At 27.5% G+C, this 11,444-nt stretch overlaps 1 protein-coding gene across 1 annotated transcript in view; it reads right to left on the minus strand.

Moving 5' to 3' along the window:
* The window catches only part of LOC129908340 (uncharacterized), a 60,524-nt gene extending 49,373 nt beyond the window's left edge, over window positions 1-11,151 (minus strand). The window contains exon 1 of the mRNA XM_055984770.1: window positions 10,895-11,151. The gene's annotated coding sequence lies outside the window, so the exon portion shown is untranslated. The remainder of the gene's footprint in view (window positions 1-10,894) is intronic.
* Window positions 11,152-11,444: the final 293 nt, after the last annotated feature.

The raw sequence follows: 11,444 nt of genomic DNA on the forward strand, positions 1-11,444 counted from the left end.
TAATGGACCTATCGTCAATCAACCTATTTCTTTTCGAAATTTGATTCGCTTGAATTTTTAATTGAGCAAAAAGGAGGCTCACAAACTAATAAGGAGATTGGTCGATTTATTTTTTTTTTTTTATAGAAAACTAGATACTACTTTAATATAATGCGAGTGATTAATTGATTAATATTCCCTTTATATTTAAATGTGTTGATCGAAACCACTTAAAACTTTAAAATCGTGACTTCTTAAAAAGAAATGTATTTACATTTGCATTTTATTATTTTAAATTGTGGCAGAAAATATGCGTGAAAACAGTTTAATGAATAATAATAAATTTTAAAGAAATGGATAACTTATTTGGATCTAAGAACTTGTAATCCATTAACTTGAAAAAAAAAATTGTCCATTTAAGACTGTTTTCCAAGTAAAGATTGAAGTGTGAGGTTTTCTTCAAAAAATTGACATAAAAGAAAACATTTTGATACAATTTTACTTAACGTAGGTACAGTAAAAATATTTCATTCATTGTAAATCTTTGTTGCTATTTTCAATGCTCAGCAATCTTTTTTCTTTTACAATTCCCAAATGGACAATCTTTTAGGAATCAAGGTTAACAAAAATTGGATTTAGGTACTCCCTTTTTTGCATTTTTTCTATGTTTTCCAATAACATAAATACTATCTGTTAAAGATTGTTCCTACACTTTGCATTAAAAATAATCTTATCCCGAACCATTAAGGATAATAATCCATCCATCATATTTATAATAATGTAGCACCTTTATTTTGATTGATGATTTAAATCAATCTCTACGAAAAAAAATCTTATTCCCCAAATTATTGGATATAAGTTTCTTTTCATTTAATCCTGATGAATTGCATTATTATTATAATTATAGTATAGTAACCTCAACCAAGTGAAATTGTTTGGTTTTTTTTTTTTCTTTTTCTACTTAATGTTCATAATTTACTTGATATTGTTTTTTGCTTTTCGTCGGCTCTTTTATGTAAACAAGTTTTTTTTTATTACTGGCGTTTTCTTGTATACATACACTTATGAAGTGCATCTTTTTTCTCATTATTATTCAATATATTTACACTTTTACAGTTACAAGGAAACTAAATTAATGTTATTCCCTTGAATATAAATTTAATTATACCAAAGAAAAAAAAAACATAAACTTATAACCCTTCAACTTTTAGACATTTTTATTTAAGGTCATAACTTTTTAGTCACACCTCATAAACCAATCCTTACTGTCAGATTTTCAAAAAAAAAAAAAAATAATAATAATGAATTAATGCTCAATACAAACTGTGAGGGTATTATGTAACTCTTATCCTTTACCTATAAAATTTTTTTCAACTTATCAAGAACAATGAAAAGCTAAACAAACTAAACTAAGTGCTGGTAGAAATTTGTTCCTAAAATAGATTTACAATATTATTTTTTTTTTGTTTTTGTTAAAGATGCCAATGAACTTTAAAACCTACGAAAAACTGTTTTTAAATTTTAAACATGATTTTTTTCAAACAAAAACTAACATACAATTTATCATTCACCTTCGGCCAAAAAAGTTTAATAGATATATTTTGTTCATTTATTTATCATAATATGAAAGCCAAATTGTCTATGACCATTTTGCTCACTCACATGTCCAAAAGTAATAAACCATAAATCGAACTACGTGAAAAATTTCAATGTTTTCTTTAAATTGACAAATATACTTTGTACATAAATGGAAGAAGATAACAAATTTCCGATTGTTTTTAGCGAATTTTTGTAGTCTATACGCAGAATAGAATTAGGTTAGAACTCCTTAGAATACAAATGATTGAAATTTTGACATATAAGCATTTGAAAGAACCATTTATCTTGATGTGGTGAAAAGCGAAAACAATTTCTTTGGCATTTATCATCATTTAGCTGATACATAGTTTAGGGGAATAAGAATTATTTTTTTATGTATTAATTTATTAAGAATATTTTAATAATAAGTTCAGTAAAGTTAGTCTAAAATCTCTATACAATGTTATTATTTTTGCTACGTGAAAGGTGTTTTCTAGGTTGAAAGAACAAATTGAAAAGTACCATGTGAAAAATAGACATACAAAAATTGGTAATAATTATCGACGGTCTTTAGAAGATTAAAAAAGAAACATAAGAATTTGTTTAAGACCCTAATTAGAGTCCATTATTTTAATTAAAAAAATTGAAAAAAAAATTGTTTTTTCCCAAATTTTTTTGTGTTTTTTACTTAATTACATACTATACTTAATTTTGGAAGGAGTTGATCAAAAATTATAATTTTATATAATAATTTATTATTTTTTTGTTTTATTAAAAGTTAATACTCTGTGACAAAATTATTTGATAAAACAATGTATCCAATACAATTTTATTTTTTTAACTAACAATATTTAGGGTTATATTTATTTAATGTTTAATGGAATAGTTAAAGCTAAGTAAAACGTGAATGAAAATCATTGATTTTTTGGCCACCATAAAAGTGAAGTCGATTGATTCCGATAACCTTAAATTTTTTCCAGAAAACGCAATCTCTTAAAGGTCAACGAAAACGAGCTATAACGATTCAGATCCGGAATTTATAAAACTCAACAAATAATTATTTGCTTGCACATTTGATACAAACTAATACTACTTTCATTATATTAATTACTAATTCTTATTTAATGTGAATAATAGCCAAAATCAAATTAAACTAATGAATAACTATCACAATTCTTTTTTTGTAGCGCGATTTATCAGCCATCCTGTAGAAACTTAAACCAAGGTTTTAAAAATATCAATTAAAGAAAAGCATTTGAAATAAAAAAAATATTTATTGCAAATAAAAAAAAAATTTGCATTGAAAAAAAAAATATTTACTGCAACTAAAAATATTCTGCATTAAAAAAATTATTGCAAATGAAAAAAATTGCATTGAAAATAAAATTTTTATTGCTAATGAAAACATCTCGCATTGAAAAAAAAATTTTTATTGCAAATAAAAAATTTTCTGCATTAAAAAAAAAAAATCAGTGCAAAATATGTGCGTGGAATTTCTTACAATTTTTCCTGATTGACCATATTATAGCTATTTCAACTAAAAAATTGTAGGAAATTCGATTTAATGCACACATTTTGCACTGAATTTTTTTTAGTACAGACATTTTTTTTGCAATAAAAATTTTTTTTTTCAATGGAAAAATTATTGTTTGCAATAAAAAATTTTTTTCAATGCAATTTTTTTCATTTGCAATAAAATTTTTTTTGAATGCAAAATATTTTTACTTTGCAATAAATATTTTTTTTCAATGCAACGATTTTTCAGTTGCAATAAACATTTTTTTTTTAATGCAAATATTTTTCAGTTGCAATAAATATTTTTTTTCAATGAATTTTTTTTAATTTGCAATAAATATTTGTTTTTTAATTATTTATAATGGAGAGAAAATGCATAATAATAATAAAAAAAATGATTTTTTACAACCCTGACTTAATACCTACCTTACTAAGAATGTTTGAACTACCTCTGTGCAGTTAACTCAAAACATATTAGATACAGTCAAATAAGACTTAAATACAACTAGTATTTAAGTGAAGTTTACTGAAATTGTAAAATATGTGAATTATTGCTATATTTTTTTACTTTGTGAAAAAAATACTTAAGAAAAATGAAAAGGTTGTAAAACTGTCAAAATCTTAAATAAAAGAGTTAAAATGTCCATTTTGTCAAACATTTCATAGATGAATTATTTAGTGCTTTGTTACAAAGAAGAATTTACACCTCAAATGCTTTGTGTTTGCCGTCAAGGTTTAAAATGAAAAACTAGTTAGTTTTAGCATCTTTCAATCAGTACTAATTTGCTTAAAAAAAAGACTATCCAATTGAAAAAAATCAAAGCTAATCAAGCTAATCTTATATTTTCTTTCTATTTAACCACTTGTTTTATATTTTTGAAATAAAGACCTGACACAGTCATTTTTTAGTCAATTGATATGTGTGGATTACTATGAACCAGGGTTGTAAGAAATATTTTTTTTAATGCATTTGTTTTTCATTACAAATAAAAATAAAATTTGTTGAAAATAAGACATTTTTGCATTAAATAAAAAATATTAATTCCAACTGAAAAAAATTTGCATTAAAAAAAAATATTACAGCTGAAAATTATTTTTGGGAAATAAAAAAAACTTGCATTAATAAAAAAGGTTACTGCACTGCAATTTTGGATATTTGGCTAAAATTTAATTAAAATAGCTTATGGCCAAATAACCAAAATTGTAAGAAATTCGACGCATATTAAAAAAAAAAAAAAAACATTTTATGAACACATTTAGCATTGAATTCTGTTTTCAATGCAGAAAAGTTTTTATTTGCAATAATTTTTTTACTTTCAATGCAAAATATTTTTGCAACCAATATTTTTTTTAATTTGTAATAGAAAACAAATGAATTTAAAAAAAATGATTTTTTACAATTGTGCCTTGAACTTACCTACTTCCTAAATTCTTCAGACAGAATTTTTTAAAGGTTAAACCAGACCGGTAGACGAAAACAGTAAATAAAAATCGTGTCATTTTGAATACAAGACAACTCTAGTCATCTGATGAATAGCTCCAAAAAAAAACGTCATCCCATGACATTAATCTTTTAACCAATTAATATTCATCTTAACTAGAATCTCTTCACTATCTAAAAGAAATTTACGATCAGACAGTTTAATTTTTACCGTAAATTCAGTATCAAACATTTGCGGTCGAAGGAAATGCATTGACTATACAAAATTAAATAATGTTGGCGTGGGAATAATCTAGCCAAAGGTTTTTTCAAGACTACTCCTGACTAACTGACTTTAAAGATTTATTGTTTTCTTTCATTTTCTGATGGTCATCTTCAAAGAGACAAATTTCTGCGAATATTTCGAATAAATTTAATTTTTTTAACAAAAATTAATGGAATACTTTTCATTCCATTTCATTTTGCAACAAATTCATCACAATTTAATTGGAATTTCGTTGAAAGACAAAAACTACAGAAAAATAAACATAAATCCATGACAATGAAATTGTTGCAAGAATACCTCAATTAACTTCCCATTTCCATTACACACATCGAGTGATAACAACTATGTTGAAGACCTGTGCTGCTCAGCTCACTGATCGTAAAAAAAAAACAAATAATTGCTAAAGTAGCGCAGTTAAAAAAATTAAAACGAACCCTTTCGGGGGCACTTTTAGGACTTCTTGGCTGTAACGTTGCACGTTGGAAGTAGTTGCAAATTACAATTGCAGCCAAAAGGAGGCTTCTTTTCATCTGCACTAATCAATGGGTTGGTATTATTTGCTAAAACATCTTTCAAGGACGGCAATTACATGCGTACGTGGTACGTGATTGGCAATTATAATGAGTTACGTTGTGATGCGTTACAGTGGGTTGGAGAAGTAACGAAACCAAGTCGGAGAAAATATACGAAATCCTTTGATAAAATTATTGCGGAAGTATAAATTGTAGTGAAGTGTAGAATTAGGGAAGGAGGTACCTGTTTTTTATGGCCCATGTAAGCTTTTTTCCACGCAATGAAGTAATAAAATTATTTTCAAGGACGAACAGTGATGCCAATTTAAATAAAGTTGCTCATTATTCGCAGGATTTCAACCTTATAATAATAACACATTGAATGCTAACTGGTAATGAGGTGTTGAAATAAAAAATTAAATAGCTTCTGGTAACTCTTTTTAAGCCTTAAACATGAATTTCGATTGAAAAAAGCTATAAATAAACTCTATAACGGATATGTTACTCGTGAGCGTTATTGTTCTATATAAAATGTGTCACTATCGACTTTTTAGTCCAAAAAAAAAAAAAAAACAAATACAAAAACCACATCATGGTACTGAGTATGACTGACTTATTGTCATTCCGATCTTTATACGATCGGAAATCGATTCTTGATGACATCACGTTAAAGAAATCAATTGAAAATGTAGGAACAAATAACAATAAGTACACAAAATTCGGTACCGGGGACTGATGTTTAGATGACAGCTGTGGTTTTCGGGGGATAATTGATTTGCCAGATTAAAGTTGGGGCTTATTAGCAATGGTGAGTAATAGTTGAACAGTTATATCTACCTCCAGAAATTATTTAACAATTGTTTTTGGTACATTTATTTTGATAGGGTAACGCTGAACAGGCGTGCTTTTTTTCTGACTTAAATTTATGGTTCAATTTCATGCTCGTGTTTTGGTTTTTTTTTTACTTCACACTTTGTTGAGTTAGAAAGAAATTTCTAAGTGGTGAAATTCTTATGATAAAGCTAAATAATTAGCTATCGTAACGGTGTTCGTATGTAACTCAAAACAAGTTTTTCAGGCGATAAATAACTTCAGCTTTAAAATAACAAAAAATGTGCAACTCTATGCAAGCCACGAGGTTAAGAGTGAAACTTAAAGAGTGAGGTCACACTTCAAATATTCAATTTTTTGGGAAGCAGTTTCTTTCCATGCTGCATTCGATTGTAACGCAGGAGTTAAAATCATGATCTACCTTACGGGATAGAGGACTGAGACTGATGCCTTGCCGATAAAAATAGAAATTGAATTTTTAAAGAAAAAAAAAAGAAAAAAATATCTTGACCGCCGCACCACAGCTGCACCACCTCATTTTGGCGGAAAATTTCGGCGCACCACCGCGCACCACAACTGCACCACGTCCACACTATATCATTTTGTATGAAAAATTCGCTGCACCATGATTGGATTATTGAAAAATAAAAAAAAAAAAAATACCGACGAGAAGGAGATTCGAACCCGAATGTCCAGAGCACTTTCAATTATAAGTCCAACCACTCGACCACATAAGTCATGTATGTACGAACTGGCAATTTGCTACTTAAGTCAAAATAACTTTGAAGACGACTTAAACATTTGTATAAGTACGAGAATAGAATTTTCAATCATCGTGCAGATGAAGTGCGACGGTGGTGCACCGAACTTTTCATTCAAAATGAAATGGCACGGACGTGGTGCAGTCGTGGTGTGGCGGTGGTGGTACACTGAATTTTTTCATTTTTTCAAAATGAAACAGTGCGGACGTGGGGCGCCGCAATAGAAATTTTTGATCATGGTGCAAACGTTCTGCAGCGGTGCAATAGAAGTTTCTGATAATAGTGCGGACGTGGTGCAACGGTGGTGCGGCGGAATTACATTTTTACTCGTTCTGGCCTTCCAGGGTATCGGAAAAGGAAAGGTGTTTAAAAAATTTCATTCACATTTTGCAGATGAATCAGTTGATAACTTTTGGCAAGAAATCACTATTCGCTTTGTGAAACTTGTACTGTTAGATGCGTCAGTAGTAAAAAAATAATTCATTAAAAAAAACAGAAAATAAACTGTCACAATACCCATCATAACTCTTGATAAGTTTGAATTAATTTAACGGAAGTATGCAATCCCACTGATTTATATCAAGTATTGCATACATAATAAATAAATTGAATAATATCGCAAATATTTTATTAAGAGATATTTTTCCCCCATTCAATTGATATTATTATTTTTTGCAATTTGAATAAATTTTACGAATGAACTCGTAAAATTTGTATACGCGCCATCTGCTCTTCAATTAATTGCATTTGTCTACAAAATCAAATAATCTATAATAGACATAACTTTATCGTTTGTGGTTCAATATGAGTTCAAAATATATAATGTGTGTGCATATCATATAGACATAGACACTCATCTACATTATTATTGTTTTAATATCTATTGACTCATGATAATTTGCATAATATTTATTTGTGAGGATATTAATATCAAAAGTTTAAAATCGATTAATTTATCGAAGATAAACATAATGTAGGAACAATTTAAGTTTTCAAGTTGGAAAGGAAATTTTTAGAAATTGAAGACACATAAGCTGCTATGAAAGATAGTATTTTTAAAGCATGGTCTACTACAATCAACAGCAAAATGCAGATTACACTGGTCGCAACGAAAATTGAGCTAGAACAAAACCCTACTTTTCTAAAGGATTTTTGTGTGCTGAGCCCGAATCCGAAGTCAAAATTTCACTGGCACTTCAAGTTTTTGAAATACTTGAATATCAACAGGTCAAAAACGTGTTTTATGGGCACTTTTGACGTCGAATTACACCACCGTAAAATATTTGATTTGCAAACCTTCTTATGCAATCTGAAAACGATATATTTTATCCTTCTGAATATTTTTACTTTTTTTCAAAATTAATTTTGTTCTCAAAGTTATGGGAAAAAGAAATTTATGATACTCGTATCTCAAAATCTTAGTAGGTACCTACATATCATTATGAATGGTTTTTTTTTTCTTTTACAAATTCCGGTTTGCGATTTCAGATTTGGATTTTAAAAAGCAACATATTAAGGAAAAATTTATTTTTTTGATTAAACATAAAAAAAAAACTTAATTGAAAATAAGATTTTGAGGGTTTTTAGTGAAAATCGTTATGAGTATAGCTCAAAAAGTAGACGTGATGGAAATTGTTAACAGTTTTGAATTCAGCCCACTTAAATTAATTAGAATCACCTTGCATAGTTCTTGTTCCCGCCATTTATTTTCAACAAATTAAATAAATCATGCTGATAGTTTATTTGCCATTTAAATTTTAAGAAATTTCACTACAGTTATTTTGTCATCTCGAAATAAGGATGACAGGATATTCTAAACCAGCAATAATTCTGTAAACGGTCAATTTCATGAAAAAAAATTAATGAAGACGCATTTAGCAAATTTTGTAAATATAAATAAAATAAAATGGAGCAATAGGTAACAAGTAACTATTAAAATTGTTTAGACTAAAAAAGCTATTAATGCAAAAAAAATCATAAAAACTTAATTTTAATTTAATTTCATAAGAAATGTCAAAAAAGACACAAAATTTATTTTTAATTATTATAAACGTTTATTTAAATGGTGTTGACCTCTAAACGAAGTATGCCATTTTTTTTACAAAAAATTTTAAACATTCTTTAAAAGAAAAGAAAATTCATTTTTCTTGTTAGTTCATTAACACTCAAACAAAATGAAACAAATCGTTACACTGATACGAATTATGTACATAATTCAACTGATAGCCATAATTATTGTCCATCAGAAAAAAAAATTAAAAATTTAATAGCTACTGTTTCATTTTTTTTTTAGAAAAGGTTGTTTTTCTTCAAAAACAGCTCAATAATTTTGATTAAAAGAAACATAGGTACATTTGGCAAAAAAAATATTAACATAAAGCCGTTTTCTTGATGCCGAACGCAAGCTTTAAGCAAAAATATGTTAGTTGCCTCATTTATATAATTAAGTAAAATATTTTTAAAAAATTGCAAAATTTGTATTAGTAGGTACATAAAAGTCTGTTTAAAAAAGGCTCAAACGATTTTCTTTTTTTTTTAATTTTTTCTACAAGAAATTAAGTAAGTTTTTCATTGGGGGATCAAAATCATTTAAATACCTAGATGTTTTTGCATTTTTAAAACAATTTTTTTACTCTTTTTAAAATATTTGTTAAAGGAAGTGGCCATCGGTTAAAGGAAGTAGTCTGAAATTGTAATACGTTGTTCTCTTGAAGCTCCCGATCAAAAGCCGATATGGGTAGAAAGTAAAAAAATGGACAGTTTTTAAGGTAACGGGTATTTTCCGATGACTATCTCAAACCTTTAATAGGGGATAGTAACTCTTTATATTGTGTTTTGGGCTATTTTTTAGAGGAATCCATATGTTTTTAGGGTCGCTGAAACCGAATCCGAATTCCATTCTGCCCCATCACGTCAGGTTTTCAAGATAACCTCAAAAAATTTTACATCCTCGAATTTTTTTTTTTATCTGGGAGTGCGACTATGTTAATTATATGTTTTTCGGGTCGCTGAAGATAGATTCGAAGTCTATTTTACTCGAATACATTTTTTTAGGTTATCGCGGAAACCTGACGTGATAGGGCAAAATAGACTTTGAATCTGGTTTCAGCGACCTAAAAAACATATTATTAACGTAGTCGCACTCCCAGATAAAAAATTTTTTGTTTAACAATTAAACTTGATATGAAAATTTTCCATAGTCCATATAATATAATATACGTTTTGTATATTGTATATCTTAAGAGTTAAAAGTGTTTGGTTTTACCAATTTTCAAAAAATAGAGATACGATATCTCTAAGATTTGAAGTATGAACGTAAAAAATCAAAAACATCAAATTAGATATACCTACCTATGGGACATAATTCACCAAACATTAACATAAAGGACTGTATAGTCCAAAATTCTACGGGCCTTGTTTAGACTTTTAATGCATTTATTATCCACAAATTGTATTTTTATTTAACAAAATTTAAAACCTAATAGGTATGACCCATTTAAATAAAAAATTATTTTGTCATAAATTCTTACAAATAGTTTAGTCACCCAACTCATAAAATTAATTTATTTCGTCATAAAACAAAAAAACAAAATTCTTTTCCAATGAAAAACAAATTTCGCTTTCTGCATTGAAATGCAGACATAAAAAAAATAATATTTTCGGTCGCTCCATAAATGGTTCTAAATCAAACCAAAAAAATAAATCAAATAAAAAAAAAAAAAAAAAAAAAACAATTAAAAAACTGCCACAGAGCTTATACCAATAACTTTCGTTGACTTCTGTGTACGTGCATGATTTATTATTTATATGTTTTTGGACGCCTTCTCCCACCCCCCCCCCATAAAACAAAACATAAAAAAAATATAATAAAATGAAACAAAAGCGAAAATGCATTCTTAAATAAAAGATATGAGTGAAATGTTAAAATATAAAAATTTCATTCAAAAAGATATAAAATATTATTTGTATGCAAAAGAAAACAAAAAAAAAAATAAAAAAAAACCTTACTCACCTTCAAAATTACTGCACACTGCACGCGTTTTCCTTCTCTCGATATAGTTTTTTTTTTTTCACTGCAATCCAATGATAAAATGTTTTATTGAGAATTCCAGGCACTGACCAAAAAGTTATAATTTTTTTTGCTGTAAAAAAATAATAATTCCACTCAACCGCCTCGCGACAATCACAACTAAATAACAAATAATTATAATTATTATTAATATTATTGTTACTCAATGCTTGATTCTTTTTTTGATTAAAAACAAAAGACTCTTATATTTTTTTTTGTTTTTCACTCAAAATGCACACACTATCATAATAATACCATGGCGCAAAGATACAACAACAACAAAAAGATAATAAAAAAGAATTAAATACAAATTTGCATTAATATTCTCAACGAATAACGTCCACCACCACCACCGCCAGCGAATGCCTTTGAAAAGGAGAAAAAAAGTACGTACTGACAACAATCAACCGACAAAATAAAAAATGAAATTTTCTATCTTTTTTTTTTTTTTGAGTCAAATATCTACAAATGAAACGTGCAACTTCAGTTTGAA

Source organism: Episyrphus balteatus, chromosome 2, assembly GCF_945859705.1.
Source record: "Episyrphus balteatus chromosome 2, idEpiBalt1.1, whole genome shotgun sequence".
Classification (NCBI taxonomy): Eukaryota; Metazoa; Arthropoda; class Insecta; order Diptera; family Syrphidae; genus Episyrphus; species Episyrphus balteatus.